This window comes from Dermacentor silvarum, chromosome 5 (genome assembly GCF_013339745.2).
Source record: "Dermacentor silvarum isolate Dsil-2018 chromosome 5, BIME_Dsil_1.4, whole genome shotgun sequence".
NCBI classification, from domain to species: Eukaryota; Metazoa; Arthropoda; class Arachnida; order Ixodida; family Ixodidae; genus Dermacentor; species Dermacentor silvarum.
Window position 1 is genome coordinate 71,419,869 of NC_051158.1, and position 20,038 is coordinate 71,439,906.

The following is a 20,038-nucleotide window of genomic DNA, read 5'->3' on the forward strand; positions in this document are numbered from 1 at the left end:
CTGCGCTCAGGATGCATGACGCAGTTAAAAAGAACTGTAAGTGCTTGTTGAAGTCGCGTATATGCTTGCTTCGATCAGCAACAGCCTATGCTTTCATGTGGATGTCATTCTTTCCTGATTTCAAGTTTTCTCCACTATGCCGATTTTAGCAGAACTGTTTAGCTTAAATAAGTGGGAACTTTGGAAAGCGACGTCGCGTAGGTATAGCGCAATACTACTTGTTAACCGCGGCTAGATATAGCGTGGTTCTACGTATGGTACAATGCGTTTTGAACTATATCACACGCAGGCTATAGAAAACTCATTCAGTCAGATTGGAACGGCGAAAAGAACACTATGTAACCCTGCCACTCAAGACTCCAATGGGGGAAATTCGTATTGAACGACGACGACCTAGCACGAATCCCTTCACTGAGCCGACGAAGCGTTAAAAATAACACTGTGGTGCTAAAAAGGACGTATGGCGGCGTTCAAGGGCCTCGTTACGAAGCCAAGCCCACGTTATAGAAAATACAACCTTTAACATACCCGTTCTGGGCTCATGTAGAAACTGCATTAAATAATTTGCACTTGCATTATTCAAAGAAAGAACATACAAAAAGAACTGATGCTTAAAATTGCTAAACTTCATCATTATACACAACGCTGCGCTAATTCGTCGTCATCACACCCAACAGTATTTCGTACTATAAGCAATATATATGCATATGAGCAAAATGATACAATGTGTAATTTCACAAATAATTTGACTGCGTAAGACAGATAAAGCACTTTGCAGAATAATCCAATTATTCGCTTTTGGAATATCGATACCTTCTTAACATTAAGAAGGTAAGCATACTACTCTTAAGTCAGTTTGAACGTGTCTTTCTTTGGATTCAGTGCGTGGTCGCTCGCTGTGCGTTTAGCAACAAAATAGTGAAAGAAACGCGATGCTCTTTAACTAAAACTGGCGAGGTTTGTCTATTATGCTACTGCAGGTTGTTGCGATGATAAATGAAAGGATACGCATAAGACATAACGCAGACATATAAAACACACAAGATGTAGAAAAGTATATGTCTCTCGCACAAAAAAAGGAAATATAAATAAAAATAATGAGCATTTTTTTTTTTTGCGCGGGACGCACGAGAGGCCCTAGTCCATGGTCCAGGCACATTTCGTAGCGCAAAGTGCTTTCTTTGAAGCACATTCAGTGCAGAGTTTACGACGATCCTTTAGAGTGTGAAGAGGCTGAGAATAAGTGTACTAAGTCCTCTTGTACATTGCACGTATGACACGGTGGCGATGCTATCTCCTCTGTTTTATTTAAGAAATGATCTATGCAGCCCATATTCTGACAAAGACGGTGCATATATGTACACTTGTGCCTGTAAAGACATCGCCTGTCTGCACCGTATTCACCGTTCACAAGACATGGTTTTAGGCGACATTCCTGGTCCACGAGATACAAGTATGGATGCTCCTTTTCTATGGAAGAGTTAGAGGCTGCTATGGCGCTATGTCGGTGTTCGTCTTCGCCAGGGCCCGACGGAATCACATATAATGCTATGCGCCACCTACGTCGAGAAGCGCGACGAGAACTGCTCAACCTTTTTAATAGGTCATGGCATGATGGCGTCGTTCCACAGGAATGGAAACGCAGCCGCTTGATACCGTTGCTAAAAGCAGGAAAGTCACCGCTAGAACTGTCATCATATCGACCTATAGCACTCGCCAGCTGCGTCGGAAAACTCATGGAGCGCATGATCCTCATGCGTCTCGAATGGTATCTTGAACGCCACAATATTTACCCCGACTCTATGGCGGGATTTCGACGAGGCCGTTCATCGATTGACAATGTCATCGATCTAGTGTCATCTGTTGAGCAGCAAAAGTCTTGGAAACGCTTATCAGTAGCACTCTTTCTTGACGTGAAAGGCGCCTACGACAACGTTTCCCATCAAGCCATCCTAGACGCACTTTTGACATTGGAACTAGGAGGGCGAGTATTTCGATGGATCCAAAGCTACTTGACACAAAGGTCCTTGTTTGTACGCACAGAAGATGGTCCGACTACTGACCACTACACATGCCGTGGCGTTCCTCAAGGCGGTGTTCTAAGCCCTATTCTTTTTAACCTCACACTTCTTGGGCTGGCCGATTCCCTACCGGAAACAGTGAGTGTCTCCATCTACGCCGACGACATCTGCATCTGGGCATCAGCGGTGACTCGGCCGCAGGTTCGGGCAAGGTTACAGAAGGCAGCAACACAGGCAACTGGTTATCTTTGCACACAAGGCCTAACCATCTCGACAGAAAAATGTGCGTTAGTCGCTTTTACGCGAAAAGCGATGTCTGGTTATCCAGTGTGCATCAATGGCCAGCGTATCTCTTACAAGAGAAATCATCGGTTTTTGGGTGTCTTTGTTGACCGAGACCTCTCCTGGAGCCCTCAGGTTGCCCACTTGAAGAAGAAGCTCACATCTATGGTTCACGTTTTCAAATTCATCGCCGGTAAAGCGTGGGGATCATCAGTGAGCTCTATGCTACAGTTGTACCGAGCACTTTTTATCGGCTTCCTACGCTATAGCTCTCCCGTGCTTGCTAAAACATGCAAATCAAATCTTCGAGCCCTTCAGAGCGTGCAAGCACAGGCATTACGTGTTTGCCTCGGCCTTCCGCGGAGCGCCTCAACAGCAGGAACAGTTATCACGGCTCAAGACCATCCGATCACGACTTACATGACCATCGACACGCTTAGGGCCCATATTCGCCACGTTTCACGGATGCAATCAAGCTCTCTTGCCTCCCTGCCAGAACGACGACCACAGGCGTCATTCTCCAACGTGGTCAGCATTCATAGTGCCTCCCTACCATCGGGGTTCACACCCTCGGCACGTTCACCGTCAGCGTTGTGGTGTTTAAAACAACCTGAAGTGCGCCTTTACGTTCCAGGAATAAGAAAAAAGACGGACATGCCCACTTTGGCCTTGAGGCAAGCAGCTCTCGATTGCTTGCACTCTTTTTACTCTGACCGAATCCACATATATACGGATGGCTCTTCCACTCAGACCAGCTCCACCGGCGCAGTGGTTATACCATCACGATCAATGAGCATCACATACAAGACTTCTCACGTGACATCATCGACCGCTTCGGAGCTTGTTGCCCTCCGAGGTGCCATTGATTATATTAACAACCAACCGGCTAATCGGTGGGTAATATTATGTGATTCAAAGGCGGCCCTACAATGTCTTTTGTCAGCTCTCCGTCGCGGGTCCTGCGAACAACTCGTCTCGGAGATACGACAAATGCACCACCATACGATCGCAAAAGGACACGACGTCGTGTTTCAGTGGCTGCCGAGTCATTGCGGTATCACCGGCAACGACATCGCCGACGAAGCTGCTAGGAAAGCACACGAAGGAGCAAATATTGTTTCTGTACCTTTATCGAGGACTGACGCAGCCCAACACCTAAGCAAGCTAGCGCAAACTATGACATTGGAGAAGTGGCATACAACTGAATTCGCCCAACATTGGTTGCATTCTCTCGACCCATCTATGCAGCTGCGGCTGTTGCCTGGATTTCCGCGAAATGAGGAAACAATGCTGTGCCGCTTACGCTTGGGTGTTGCTTTCACCAATGCTTACACGTGTTTGATTGGAATGGCTGATAGCGCCGAGTGTAATGCCTGCGGTGTCGATGAGACTATAGAACACCTACTATGCTACTGTCCATCATTTCAAAACGAAAGACATGACCTCTGCAACGTTCTCAATAGGCTAGATAGAAGACCGTTCACTTGAGCAAGATCTTGGGACCATGGCCTCGAATATCACAGCTGCAAAAGGCCACAAAAGCGCTGCTGCGATTTCTAAAAACTACAGGACTGAGTGACCGTCTATGACCCGGACTGATTGATAATCAGTGACATGCAAGACAGCAATACTGCATCCGGCGTGGACGGTAGCAAGGGTTTGCCATGCAGCCTTATCTTGATTGTCGTTATCTTTACGGTCATTTCATATACTTCTTACTTGCACTTTGTTTTGTAGAACTGACGGAAATCGAGTAGCCAACTGTTTTCTAGAAAACCATTGTTTACAATACAGAAAACAGAACAGCTCAGGTCACACTTAGCTGTCCCGTTTTTCTCGGAGAAAATGTATGTCTCGCTCGTTCAATGAAATTACGTTTTGATCGCTGCTTATGTATTCACGCCGCGGACGAAATCTCGCAAAAAGCTTAAGCTGACCCAGAAACCAGCAGCCGCTGTCAGAAGCCGCGGAGTCAAAACGCCAGAGCCCCGGAATAAACCTTCATATGAAATCACCGCTGTATTTTCATACTGCATGAAGTGTCTGGGACGGAAGTTTTCTGCAAATAGAAGCGTATTTTTGCTCATATAATGTCAGGTTTACACTTCCAAAGAAACAAAATCGAAAGAAACAAACCATAAGATCAAACACATTTCCCTCTTGCACCCTCTCGGAAAGCTAAAATCCGCAGCTTCCGTGTAATCTCGTATACGGCTTCTTACTTCGCACCTTTAGATGTTAGCTGAGCCGACAGACAGCGCCTAAATAAATTATTCAGCGCAGAATATGTGAGCAAATAACGGTGCCTTCTCCCGTTCTTACAGGAGTTGCTTCGTCGTAGAGGACATTGCAGCGCAGAATTTTTTTTCGGTGGAAAAAAAAAAGCGGGGTAAGGTTGGAAGTTATTTCATTTATTTCTTTCAACCAGCTTACATATTCGACGCAGAGAGCTTCAAGGCTTCAGGATGAAAAAGGTGCATCCTACTTTCTAGCCAACACGTTCCTCTCCAAGTTTTTCAGTAGCGAGCGTAAAAGCAAAATAATAATAAATAAATAAATGAAAAATAGAAGAAGAAACAATACGACAGTTTCCTTCCTCTCTTTCTGTTTACCTTTCTCGTGTTTACGTTTCCGTGTTCTCTTGAAACACCGCCCACGCGCGTCCCTGCTTCTTTCTATGAGGCCTGAGTTGTTATTTACCCGCACAACGTTTCGTATCCGTATACGTGCTCACGTTTTGATGAAATTTATCTAGTTACGTTTTGTGAACTGTTTGTTTGTCCTACTACAAATGTAAACTTAAGACAGCATGCCTACTGGAAGACTACTGCAGGGCGTTACCGCATGCAAACTCGGTTATGCGCGTATACACGTAGGCGAACTGTTGCAAAGTATTGAAGTCGCATAGCTTTTTAGAAAAAAAAAAAAGCACCGATGTAAGCGTAAATAAATGGTGTTACTTTTCTTCTATTTTTTTTTCTTTTATTTTTTATTCTTTTTTTTGCGTTCGTGTACACGCTTACGTTGCGTTCTGCGTACATGCGTCAAAATAGCTCACAGAGCCTGTATACTCTTGTGTAACGGTCGGTCGACGTCTGCGCATATGCGGCGCAAAATGATTCAGCTAACCCTGAGGCGGAGCACACGTGCGCGATATGACGTTCACTACAACCGTAGGAAGCTTCCACTTTCAACATGAGTTACGAACCAAGCAAGCACGAGAAGGTCACCCTTGGCGGAAGGAGAAGCTATACATCTTCGAGGAATTCTTGGCGATGATCAGAATTTCTCTCCCAAATATATTGAGACACAGGAGGCCATGCCGTTTCATTCCCGGCGGCCGCGGTGATTGTACTGTAGGGAATGGGCAAAATGGGAATGGGCAAAAAAAAAGACAATATAGTTTAGTGATTGGTTCGGCTCCCAGCATATTTACAACGACAGCAGCACGCTCTAATAGAGGAAATGGCTATGTTGTAGATTTTGATATCGAGCCGTCTCGCCAACTTATTGGCAATGCACACGATGTCGCCTTCGTCCACTAAAGCATTGCATGTTGTGGCCTCAGAAATACGTACGCAGGTGCCACCTCTCTCAGAGTCTGCGTGGCTCACAAAACCGCATAGAAATTGCCAAGCGCCGACACTGTGGTGTAGTGCCGCCGCATTAGACACACTTGTTGGATGCGTGTGTGTGTTTACCCGAGCTTTAAGTCAGTGCGCAGCTATGTTTTCTCTGTTGTATGACATCCTCGGTGGCGTTTCCCATGTGTTCAAGAAAGAACTGTGGTATATCGCAGCGGTTTACTCTTCCGACGATACTATGGCACATTGCCGAAGGGACATTCGTTACTGTTAAGCCTAAATGAACAAAAATAAAAGCCTCTGCCCGCGCGATCAGAATATTAGCGAAGGGGCAGGAGTTTGGTCCCCAGAGGCGGTAAAGTTATGTTTTCGTTCGCTTACGGCGAGACTGAAGCTTAGGCTGGGACGTGGCGCATGACGCAAACGACGACGAAATGCAGTTACGCTCCTGTACCGTGCTTTGTCAGAGACTAAGAGAAAGAGACATTTTTCTCAAGGAAGGGCGGAGAGGTCGGCCTGAGCTAGTGTGCTCTAGACTGCTATTCTGCACAGCGGGAAGAGGAGAAGGGGAAGAAAAGAGGGGAATGGGTGATGATGAGGACATGCAGATTATAGGGGTGATGGGTGCACGATCTTGCGACGCTGCAAATGGAACGAACATACCTCAATGCAGATTGTTGTACATCTTGGCAACTGCACACGCCTCGCGAGGGAGGGTCCTTAAAGACATGCCGGACATCGATGAGCGTCAAGGGGATAAACCGGTGTATGACGCATTCACGCGTGCACGAAAAACGCATGAAATTGGAGCTTCCTGATTTGTTACCGAACGGCTGCAATGAGCGGCTCGAGTACGCGTCGAGCACCTGTATTGAAGACTTAACGGCCGACGTTAAGAAGCTCGTGCATAAAGTTCGGTATAGATGCTTTGGGTGCAGGTTAAATATATGTAGATGATGAAAATAATCCGGACCCCTCACTAAGTCGTCTCTCACAGCCTGTGTGCTGCTTTTGGCTGATAAGCTTGCATAATTTAATGCGATTCAGTTTAGGACCATATAGAGTCATGTTCCGCAGACTTCTCAGTTATCTGACATTGTCACACGGAGCTCAGGAGGCCTGTTAAATTTTCATTATGTCACCGTATTTCACGTGGATGGCATTGTCCTCAATAGGACAAGGTATAAAACTAAATTGCAGTCTTTGTCCCTTCCTACAAATTATATTCCGCTCTCTCTACTTCCAGTTAAGGTTAAGATCCCCGATCAGGCATACTGTCGGTGTCGCATTACAGATATCTCGAATATATTGGGCTTTGTAATGGTTTAATTTCAGCGGTCACACTGAAGCTAAAAAAGCGCGCGCAATCCAAACGTGAAAGAAAACGTACGCGCTTCGTAAACACTACCGGGGATCCTCCAATTCCTATGCCTCTAGTGAAATCAAGCCCCGTAAATCACTCGGACGTTAGTGAAATGTGGTGACACGGTCCGTTGCGCTAAAACCCGCATATCTAGGTCTCACTTCGTTAGAGGCTGGGTTAAGACGAGTTTATACCGTCAGCTATATAGTCGCGCGCGCTCTAGTGGACTTTAGGGAACCTACGTACGCGCCCGTGTGCAGGCTCCCTATAGCGCGCTTGAATTTGTGCCGCCATCTGGGAGCAGAGACGGGAATGCGGCGCCCGTCGGCAGTTTAGCGCTACGGCACGGATGGCGGGGTATTCGCGGACAGCGCACGCTGTGAGACGAAGCGAGGCTCATAGCACGGTCCTTCTCATAGTATGCATGAATGAATGAATAAAGGTTTTCAGATGTTTTCTAGTAGTTTCATATAAGCAGGCATGTCTGACGGCATTTCTGACTTTCATTCTAACGAAAAACTACATATTCCACGTTTGCAAACAGAAACACCAATTTACTTAAGTTCTAATTAAGGTATGATGTTCCTATATATATATATATATATATATATATATATATATATATATATATATATATATATATATATATATATAATGTCTACCTAAAGATGAAATTGCGTGCCTCCGCTGGAGTTTATTACCCGATGCCTTTCTGGCTCTTTTTTCAACACAGGCATATATTTTCATATAGTAATATTATTATAACTAATAATAATCATAACAGAATGCGGCTGCCGTGGATGGTGGTGTTAATTACCTGCGGTTTCAGGCTCAGCTGGGGAGCGGCACAGCCACGACGGGTTTCGCAATCTTTTGACTAGTCCTTCGTGCACCCCGCGAGTGAGACTATTGTTATACGAGGATAAAGGGCCTTTCCAGCTCTTCTGAAGTCAACGCGCATAAAAGTTTGTCTAGTCTGTCCTCGCTGTTCTTACTTATATTGTCCCGTACGCTATACGGGCTACGTCGGGACCTCATTTACTCTTCTTAGCTGCCTTGCATGGTGCCTGATTTTTCGGAACTTGTGGTGCTTCATGTATTCTTACGGTATTTTGCGTTTATTGTTGCGATGTAAATCATTGCAGGGGTTCAGTGACTAAAAGCTCTCTCGTTTTCTTTTATTTTAAGGAAACAAGCAAGCTCAATATATTCAGCAAGCTGCCGTGTGCTTGCTGAATATCTGTCCCCTGCCTTTTTTCAATGCAGCAGCAGTGGGAGCGTCAATCTATTTCTGGATATGGCGCGCATTATTTGATCCTGGTTGCATTTCTCTTGACGCATGGCAGCTTCGTGTTTCTGCCCCCTATCTCATTCGTCAACCTTTATTAGGACGCTTCAAAACGAAAACGACAGTGGTGAGGGCGGGGGGGGGGGGGGGGGGGGGTCATTATTTTGTTTCATTTTGTTTTCGCTCGCTACGCAGTTTGGAGCTCACTTGACGCAAGCGGCGCTGCGCCGGCTCACAGAGCCTCCGGATCGTTCTTTCGGTAGCTTTCGCCTAACCGTTGCCGTTCGATCGCACACAAACACTAAAGAGACAAAAACAAAAGTTAAGCGTTACTAGTAAATGATCCTTCCGCAATACCAAAAAAGCCACTCGTACGGCGAGAAGATGCTTGGTAGGCCAGAAAAAATTGGAGGACGCTTAAGCTTCGCCTTTAAGAGTAGAAGGCGATATCATTATCGGGCCCCGTTGGCATCGCATTTTCTTTCAGTGGAAGCGCTTCACTGCAACACAGAACGTTGGAAAGCCAGCTTACAAAGACCAAGCTTACACCGATCCCCTTAGAGTCGGCTTCACTTTTAAACAGAAATGCATTGCTGAGAAGACTTTTTTCTAGGGGAATATAGTGATCTTATATGAAAATGTGAAGGCCCTAGCACCTTTTTTTTAATTTTTAATTAATTGTTTGCTATTGCCCCGACGCGCGCGCGTGTCCAAAACGTAATAGGCAGGCGAAGTCCCAATTTGACCTGCCGAGGATGCGAGCGCCATCTGGATAAAATTTTCGCAGCTAAAGTACCCGAGCGCACGGCTGTAGATCTGGTAGAAATGCTGGAAAAGGGGTTTGTGTTTGAGTTTCCTCGTAACAGAATTATGTTTTCTCGTAATTCAAATTACAATCCGACGCCGAATGGTAAACACTCCGACGCCGAATCCGAATTTTTTTCTGACGGATTTCACTGTGAGAAATTCAATTTTTGTTCGCCAAAACCTTGCACAACGTGGAAGGCCTGCACGGTCGGGGTGGTTGGGATGATTTGCTCCGCCACGGACGCCGACGCCGCACGCCGACGCCGACGCCGGATTTTCTGCGACACGGGGCCCTTAATGCTATCGCGTTAAAACACAACTGCAAGAGACGGTTGGCGACGTCGCCTGGAAGTTTCCGCGCCAGCTCGCCGTGACGTCATGAATTTTTGATGGCGTCTCCTCGAGTATAGTTATTTTTAATGCGTAAGCATTCTTTGGCGAGTACCCCAACAAATTCTGTCCATTACGCGAAACGTCTAATGCCTTGTAGCTGCACAAAAATGCGTAATTTGCGAAGTCAACACGTTTTAGTCGTTATAATAGTGTAAATGTAGATGTTTGGTAGCTTGATGAGCGATAAGGAACAATCGAAACGAAAATAAAATTGATCAGAGAGAATACTCATAGGGATACATAGGGCTCCGTAGAAAATACACGGGGAAGCCTATAGTAGGGGTGGGTCAACAGAAATTGGTGGGTGCCCCAACTTCGAAATTTATGGGTAAACCATTGCAACTTGAAATTTGAGGGTGGGCCAGCTTTAAGTTTGGGGATGCGTCGACTTGAAATTTGAGGATATGCTAACGCATAGGTTAGACAACTCCACTGGAGTTTCTGCTTACTTTTTATTGCTTGCACTATACACTGTGTTCTAAAATAGCCAAGGACTGAATTTTATGAACCCTTATAGGGTCACAATGGGCCGATAGACTCGAAAATACTTTGAATTTCACGACTTCACACTCCCGTATACCGGCGCTGGTGTTGCGGCACAAAATTCAATGAACGAGACTTCTCGTCATTAAGTTTTCTGTTCTAACGATCAAGTTATTACGGTGAAATTTAAAAAATAGGTTTTCAGAAGAATATTTTATCAGTGTAAAGTGATTTAGCCTTTATCTTTAGCGGCCCTCTGAGTGCATAGTCTTTACATTCTTCACCAAGCAACAAAACATTTCTGCGCCCAGGAAGAAATTGCGCTTTGCTCAGGGTCACAGGTCGTAAAGGGAAAGAAACACTGCTTATAACAGCGCCAAGATAAAGGACACAGGATGGACGCTATTTCGTTGTCCTCCATAATGACACCTCTTTCTTTTCCTTTGTTTCTTTATTACCGTCATTATTATTTGCGGCCATAAAGGAAATAGGCCCAGAACCACGTGCTATTATAGCAGTCATTTCTAACAGGTTCTCGAGAATGCGGTTTCCTCTTACTGGCTGCATTGTAAAAGGCGTCTCTGCTTCACTTCTGTAATGAAACGACGACCCTCAACGACGACAAACGCAATTTGAACGTTATCAGGCCCTCGCACTGCCGAGCCTCGTGCAGAGATAGGAGAGAGATTGGCCCAGTGAACCAGCGAACAGAATGGTATTCTAATCGTCCATGTTGCATGGACTGGCACGGCCCCTTTTGACGCGTGCGCGCTCAGCATGAAGATATACTAAAGCGAAAACCCAGAGTGCAAAGAAAGAAAGAAAAAATAAAAGGCGGAGGAGGAAAGGCGGGGGGGGGGGGGGGGGGGGAGGGGGTTCTACGGGTAGAGTATTTTCCCTATGTGGTGTTGGAACCCGTGAATAGGCCAGCAATACGTATGCGCTCGAGTGCGGCATAGCTTCACGGCTCCGGGACTCCCGTACCTCTGAATTAAAGTGTGCATAAATGTATGCTTCGATGAAAAAAAAAACAATCCTGTATATTATTGTCTGGCCATTTAGGAAACTTATGACTCAAAAAAGAAATGAACATGGGAGTATTTATTTATTAACTATTTATTTATTAATTTATTCATACAGCTATGTCGGAGCACGCGCACAAAACACGTAAACTCGCATAAGCCCGACCCCTTTAGCGGCGTCGTTCGGGATTCGCGTGATTGCAGCCTCCGTCAGGGATCTTTGCAGCCTCCTCGGGGATCGAAAATCTCCCATTTCAAGCTTCGGTGCTCGCCTTAGCGTGATACTGCAGGATAGCCACTACAACCTTTATACACATTGCGCAAACAATGGTTGCGCGCCACCGTTTCTAAAGTAGTACGATGTATTCTTACATTTTTTTTCGTCATTCCTGCATATTTTGTGCAACACTTTCAGAAACACTTTCAAAAAGTTTTAAATGTTGCCTGTGGCAGAGAGCATAATTCTAGTTCATGAGCTGGTCTACTCGAAGAGGCGGACATTACTTGCCCTGAAATTGAAATGCATAATCCACTCATTAACAAAAATTCACTTATTAAGCTTTTACGAAATTACTTTATGCCCCGTATTGGAACTTGCAAATTCTAGCCATAGAGTTCGCAAGGCAGATACACTTGGAACGAATTCTCAGGATGACACCAGTTTCAAGATATTAATTCCCGAACTTTGCGGAGAAATGCATTGGCAGTTCCGGTGGCTTTCTTAACAAAACGTTGTTTAATGCATTGAAGCACAACCGACGGTCAATTCAGCATGCTACTGAAGTATTCGGCGCCACCTCCAGGCACCGATCTCCTCTATGAAATCACGTAAATAAATAACGCAGTGTCATTTCAAGCTAAACTTCTGGTGCGTACACAGTAAGGCTCGTGCCTATCGTTATTGACTCGACTGCATGAGCCGATCAGGATTTCCTGGTGATTTAATTCCCAATTATCCTCATCACCATTTGTTATATCATCCTAACTTACGTGCACTGCAGGATGAAAAGATTTCCCTGCGATTTCCAACTGTCGTGCTGCGTATATGACTCCATCTTATGCCTGCATTTTTAAAACAAAAATCTCGTCCCAACAACCTTCGGCCGTGCTCGACTGTTTTTGCCGGCCCTCGGCACCCCATTCTGTGAACGCCAAGCTGAGGTCCCGCTTCTAAGTGCCGTTGGAATCTGCATTGCGTGTCTTTGTTTTTGTTTATCTTATAACCACCGGGAGACGCTACTTTCTACGAAGTCTCATTGCGAGACTGTCGGCGAGATCAAACGAACCTCAAGCTCTCTCCGAAGAAATGGTTGCAGAGGCACTCTGGCGTAAATATAAACTGCTTATGTTATTCTGTCGATGGCGGCTTCCTGGCAGCCGCCCTTTGGCAGAGGAGGGAGGGAATGGGGGGGATACGAGTGCAAGCTCCAACTTCACTTGGCTCCCTGAGACGAAATTATATAACATAATATTGAGTTCTCAACCCATGGAGAATCATAACAACCCATCGTTACGGCTGTTCCGCTGCTGAGTATAGGCCGCGGTTTCAAAACTAGGCACGGCACCCAGATGACGAATACAATTACAGGATTTAAGCTGCCACAGGATAGGTAGGCCAGGAATTAGTTCTTTGTCCATTTCGGCCACACCGGGTTCCTTAATGTTCATACGAAGCCCGGCATACACCAGTTTCGTTGCATATACCGCCTCCTTCAGAATGAAGGCGGTATGCAAGGTGGTAGGTATGCAACGGTAGGCAATGAGGCGGTATGCAACGATGTATCCTGCTAAGAGGTAGCGGGTTCGGCTCCGCAACCCGCTACCTCTTAGCAGGATGCCCTAGCCATTCATCGACCACGGCGCATGCAGCGGCCGCGTTCTTATGGGAGGGCCCATAAGTGGTTTTGAAATCCACGCCACAGCGAAGGTAACCTCTTAATAACAGAAACATATCTCGAAGGCTCTAGCAGCTGCTTTCGCATGCTGCGTGCGCCGGAAGTGAGTACGGAGCTGGAAACACGTCACGGTCGCCATGTCTTGAACATCACCTATACAGTGCTCATGGACCGGGCTTTATACGCACGCTAAATAATCCCAGGGTGTCAAAATGTTTCTTGGGCGCTTCTGTGTGGCTCAGCCTCTTTGTTGCTTCCTCTCGTTAGGCGTAATTAATTGATCGATTAATTATTGTTCCCAGTGAAGAATCTGTCTCAGTCTGCAAGAAAGCAAGCCACTTTTGGAGTCAGAGAAGCGCAGAGCAAAATTAGTTATGAAGAAGGACTCAGGAACAAGGACGAAAATAAATGGGCGGCTAAAGTGCGCAAGTATCATACCTGAAAAGCATGGACACAGGATGGAAGAACAGGTCCAGAAAGTTTGTAAACTGCACGGTAATTGAAAATGTATATAGGCAGCCAGGAGCCATTAAAAATAAAGCGAGAGAAACAGAGACAGTATATTGGATGCAAAGAATGGAAACAAAAAAGCCCACGGACATTTACAAGAGTGGCAAGAAAAAAATTTGAAGGGAAAATCTCTGCGATAACACAAAGGACAGTGCTTTGATATTTCAGGCTCGAGCTGGTTGCCTAAGGACAAAAACATGCCGGAATAAATATTCGCACCAGAGGTGATGGAAGCATCAACCGGTCAGCCGTCAAGATAAGCAAAAGACGTTTAAAGTTATCATCATCATCATCGTCATCATCAGCAACAGCAGCCTATTTTTATGTGTCCACTGCTGGACGAAGACCTCTCCCTGCGATCGCTAATTACCTCTGTCTTGCGCTAGCTAATTCCAACTTCCGCCTGCAAATTTCCTAATTTCTTCACCTGACCTAACTTTCTGCCGTCTTCGACTGCACTTCTCTTCTCTTGGCGCCAATTCTGTAATTGTAATGGTCCACCGGTTATCTACCCTACGCATTAGAAGGCCTGCCCAGCTCCATTTTTTTTTCTTAATGTCAACTACAATATCGGTTTGTGCCCCGTTTGCTCTCTGATCCACACCGCTTTCATTCTATCTCTTGACGTTACGCCTAGCATTTTTCGTTCGATCGCTCTTTGCACGGTCCTTAACTTGTACTCGAGCTTCTTCGTTGACCTCCAAGTTTCTGCCCCATATGTTAGCACTGATAGAATGCAATTATCCTACACTTTTCTTTTCAACGACAGTGGTAAGTTCCCAGTCAGGATTTGGCAATGCCGGCCGTATGCACTCCAACCCAATTTTATTCGTCTGTAAATTTCCTTCTCATGATCAGAGTCCCCTGTGAGTAATTGACCTAGATAAACGTACTCCTCTACAGATTCTAGAGGCTGACTGGTGATCCTGAATTATTCTTCCCTTGCCAGGCTATTGAAATACCGTTGTCTTCTGCATATTATTCTTCAACCCCACTCTTACCGTTTCTCGGTTAAGGTCCTCAATCTTTTGTTGTAATTCTTCCGCAGTGTTGCTGAACAGAATAATGCCATCTGCAGACCGCAGACTGCTGAGATATCCCCCGTTGATCATCACTCCTAAATCTTCCCTGTTCATAGTATTGGTGGGAAAAAAAAGCAAGGAAGAGATTGATACGACCGCATCTGTTACAGGCATGGGTACAAGGCAGACATAAAAGCTTTGAGAGAGAGAGAAAAAAAACGGGGTGGGAAAGGCAGGGAGGATAACCCGAAAATATTCTGTTTTGCTACCCTGCACTGGGGGAAGAGTAAGGGGCAATGAAAGGCTGAAAGAATAGGGGAGAGAAAAACAAACAAATGAGGAAGATAAAAGGATTATGGAGGTGTATATAGAACTGATAGAATGAAAAGCATGTATAACACACCTGATTAACTCAAGCAGGCTAAGTAACTATTTGTCACCGCCTCTTTTCAAAGGGGATTCCATTCATCATCATCATCATCATCATCATGTGAAGCAGGTTAGTCATATCCTCGTAAAATAACAGAATATTGCGGCATTACAATGACAACCAAGGCCACGCAACATCGTTAAGCACAGCAACCATAAGACCAGCGAAGGGAAGTACGAGAAAAAAAGGTATACCGAAGATATAACCGCGATCACTGGCAAAAAGTCTCGCTTAAGGGGCTACATAAGCTGCACAGATGCGTGTCCTTAAACAGGCATAAAGCGCACTGACCATCGCCCACTGCGAAAGCGTACGAGAACACTGTCGACTCCATCGTTCGCAGTATTTCATTCGCCTCCCTCACCCTCAACGACTTTAAAGTTTCGTGGCATGAGCTGCGCAGACGAGAACGTTAGCGAAGGAAAATTTCTGGACTGGCTTCGAAAAGAGAGTGAAACCGAGACGATTTTGTTCATGCAACGCTGTTACTGGGGTGAGTTTCGGATACTATAAGTTTGCTTGGTATTCTTGTCCGCCCGTGCTTGCAGGATTGTGCGGTCGTTCGGTATGATCTGCCCTTACTGTTTCTCACGTATGTGTGAAATCACACATATTTAAATAGAGCACATTGCACATTGACACATCGCACAATAGCACATTGAAGTGAAATCGAACTACACTAACTGAGCCGAGGTTTAAATTTACTCTCAACTTAATGTCCGTGTTTGGTTTTTTTTTGTTTTCTTACCGGCACCCTGTCAAGTCAAGATGGATCAAGTCCGCCCACTCTTTATACATTCCGTACTGATCGCTGGTGGTCGCGTGCATGGCAGAATGGGCAAGCCTATACGCGTACCGCTCAATCTGATTAGACAGGACTCTTAGCTACAGGTTTGCGACAATAGAGAAATTGAGGACACAATATGCGTGTCTTGCGTCAAGCGATAACTCGATAACATTGATACCCGCCGTGGTAGCCCAGCGGCTATGCTGTTGCGCTACTTAGCTCGAGGTCGTGGTTTCGATCTCGGCAGTGGCAGCCGCACTTCGATACCGGCGGAATGCAAAAACGCTCGGCGTGCCTCATAATCAAATCGAAGTTTTAAAAACTCCCTAATTAAATAATTTTATACCATTGATAATTTGGTAGAAAACGGCCACCTTGAAAACGCGAAATATGCATGCGTGAGAGTATGTTGTTATCTTTCTCTTAACAATTTCGAACTCTAATTGCTGTTCATTTGAGACATGGAACCGATAAAATTTTTCTTCTGGTTTCTTTCTTTGTATTATGTTCGTGTATGTTCGTGTGACGTATTTCCGTGACGGAAATACGTCAGTGAAGTCTTGGTGGACCCCGGCATAAAACACTTTCGTGTTAAAAAATTCTCCGTCTTTCTGGGGTTTTACGTGCCAAAACCAGTTCTGGTTATGAGGCACGCCGTAGTGGAGGGCTCCGGATTACTTTTGACCACCTGGGTTTCCTTAACGTGTACTACAACGCAAGCACACGGGCGTCTTTGCAATTCGCCTCCATCGAAATGCGGCCGCTGCGGCGGGGATTCGATCCTGCGACCTAAGCCGATTCTCGCACTAATTTTTATCTTCAAAATTTTTAATAGTCTGCTTCGGAAGGGTGAGTGGACTGGTGGACAACATGGCGAAGTATCGCTTCTGCGTGGGCATAGTCGCGGCTTTCGTGTTAGCTGTTCAAACTGTCTTAGGGCATATTCTGGTTGTATTTAGTCGCTTCTTCCCCGAACAACCTCGGTGTGGTCGTGTACTTCTCTATACTGTCTTTCTCTAAATATGCAAATGTGATATCTGCGTATGTGTCACTGCACGGTGCGACGGTACACTTTGAAACGGCACAGATGACGCGTAATTTATCGTTCTCCTCGTTATAGAAACCGATTGGTCGGTTTATTTCTCGCTTTAGAACGTTGACACTTTTGTCGTTTGACTTGGCATTCCCGTTCCATATATTTTGTTGTTGGCACATTCAGCTTCTTCTCAACAAGCATAGCGGAACAATGGTACAGTTCTCGTTTCATACGCACTTTTGTTCTACCATACATGCAATGTGCGAGTGAGTACTTGGGATTTATATGCGCAAGAAGGTCTCCGTATGGCAAGTTAGAGGTTCGGTTGTGTTTTACAGGAAGCACACTGTACATGGCTCTCACCCAATGGCGAGTCACTTTGGAATCACGCGCACTATCAGAGAGAGATATACACTTTCAATTTTCTGAAACGAACACTTTCAATTTTCTGAAAGGTTGCCTGTGGCAGTTAGCACAATTGTAGTTCATGAGCTGGTCTACTCGTAGAGGCGGACGTTACTTGCACCAAAAAATTGAAATGCCTAATGGACTAATGAACAAAAATTCACTAATTAAGTTTTTAACTAATTACCTTATGGCAGATGTTGCAATTTACAAATTCTAGCCGTGGAGTTCGCAAGGCGGATCTAGTTGGAACGAATTTTCAGGATGGCACCAGTTTCGAGATATTAATTCCGGAACTTTGCGGAGAAATGCATTGGCGTTCCAGTTACTTTCGTGCTTCAATGCATAAAACGACGTTTTGTTAAGGAAGCCAGAGTCGGCTCTCCTGTACACAGGGTGTTTCAGCGAGCACTTTCAAAATGTATTTAAGGTTGCCTGTGGCATATAGCCCAATTCTATTTATTGAACCGGTCTACTTGAAGAGGCGGACATTACTTGCACAATAAATTGCAATGCATAATTGACTAACTAACAAAAGTTCACAAATTAAGTTTTTAACTAATTACCTAATGGCCCATATTGCAATTTACAAATTGTAGCCGTGGAGTTCGCAAGGCAGATCCACTTGTAATTAATTCTCAGGATGACACCAGTTTCGAGATATTAATTCCCGAACTTTGCGGGGAAATGCATTGGCGTTCCAGTTAATTTTGTGCTTCAATGCATAAAGCGACGTTTTGTTAAGAACCTAACTGGAGCGCCAATGCATTTCTCCGCAAAGTTCGGGAATTATATCTCGAAACTGGTGTCATCCCGAGAATTTGTTCCAAGTGGATCCGCCTTGCGAACTCCACGGCTAAAATTTGTAAATTGCAATATGGACCATTAGGTAATTAGTTAAAAATTTAATTAGTGAATTTCTGTTAATTATTTGATTATGCAGTTCAAATTCATTGTGCAAGTAATGTCCGCCTCTTCGAGTAGACCAGCTCAGTTGTGCTATCTGCCACAGGCAACCATTAGGAATTTTTGAAAGTGTTCGCTGAAACACCTTGTATGTCACTGCGTGGTTCTGCTCTAAGTGCAGCGCAATCGTCAGTGTCAGTTATGCGTGTATCATCTGGTCAGTTCGCGCAGTCTCGGGAGCACACCTCTCAGTTTCCACTCACATGACAAGTTGTTATGAAAGAAAGCATTATAGGGCTGTATTTTGCAGTGATCCTTATCTTTCTATTCTGTTCGTTTGTACGATGCGCCGCGCAAAGTGGCCGACCTTGGTGATAACGGCGACGCAGTGTCGTGATATAACTGTTGACGAAGGACAAAGGCAAGGCGAAATAAAAGGAATCGCTTCAATATCTGGCCCTCGGGTACGTATTTCGTAATGTCTTTTTAATATTTTTTATTTAATTTTTTTACCTTTTCATTTTTCATTTTCTTGCGTCCTTCATTGGCACGCACCAAGCCGCGACCCAACTACAGCCAGTATTGGCCGCTCTGCACGATCGATGATGCGGAAAGAACAGAAGAATCGTTCAATAGTCGGATAAGAGATTGTTACGAAATAGTGCGAAATTCGAAGCAAGGAAATTCTCGCAGAAGACGACCGGTGGGTTGCACACTGCAGCCCGCGTGAGCGCAGACAAATCGGATGACAGTAATTACAGTTATACATCGTAAATGAAGAAACGTTTAAAAAACTTATAGTTTAGCCAGAAAGGCGAAGCACTGGAGAGCTATAACTTGATTTATTGTTTCGTTGAAGGCGTCTCGGCACGCAGGCCGGAACACGAGCGCAACCAGCGGCGTTGCAGGCGTGCCACCTCGACGGGGCTTGAGACGAGACCGACGGCAAAACCGTCAGCGCTGGTCAGCATGCAAAGAAAGGATTGCCTAAGTTTAGCTTGACGTTAACTGTCCGTTCCGCTCATACCACTGTATGCACGACGGTTTGGTACGCACATAACTTCTCAGCAGGAGCAGTCACGTGTGTGCGCTACACTTCGCGCATGCGCCGTCGATAGCAGGACGACACGGCGGCGCCGACGGCGACGGCGCCATCGTGCCTCGAGCGTCCGTTATAATTGCTATCGCAATAAGATGCGACCACTGGGTGACATAACGGAGCCCGCGTCAGCTTGGGCACTTTCTTTACAGGTCAGCACTATCTCCGGCCAGCCTTATATCAATAGAGCGAGCAACCGGCAGCGGCGGGCGGAGACAAGACGGTTCGCCGGCAGCGCTTGGGACGCGAGAATAACACGCTCTGTATATACACACGCGGCTCTTGTTAGTATATCTGTTTTATTTTCTTGTAATATTCCTGTTGGTCGCCGTTGCGCGGCACGCCGACTGACCTGTTGACACGTGTTCGGCCCCTAGCAGGTTATCTTTAGAGCGGTCTCGCGCCCAGTTGTTGACACGCGCTGCCGGCCAGCACGAGTCCACTGGCCCGTCCGATGCTTTTCTCGGGCGCCGGCCGGACACGATCTATTTCTCTTCCTTGCACGCCTCTGTCTCTTTCTCTCGCTCGCTCTCTCCTTCCTCCGGCCGCGCCAAAGCGGGGATTAGCGGCTACTACAACACTGCACACGACGGACTTCGCGTGCGCGGTTATAGCGTTGCGGCAACCCGTAACACTCGATTGACCAAACGGCTCGTGCCGGCTTTTGTACCGGTACGTGTCGAAGGCGCATCGAAAGTTAACGCG

General features: G+C 45.7%; 1 protein-coding gene across 1 annotated transcript in view; it reads left to right on the forward strand.

Annotated features, from left to right (window-relative positions):
• LOC119453483 (ankyrin repeat and fibronectin type-III domain-containing protein 1) overlaps window positions 1-20,038 on the forward strand; it is a 160,055-nt gene that overhangs the window by 13,508 nt on the left and 126,509 nt on the right. The window lies entirely within an intron of this gene.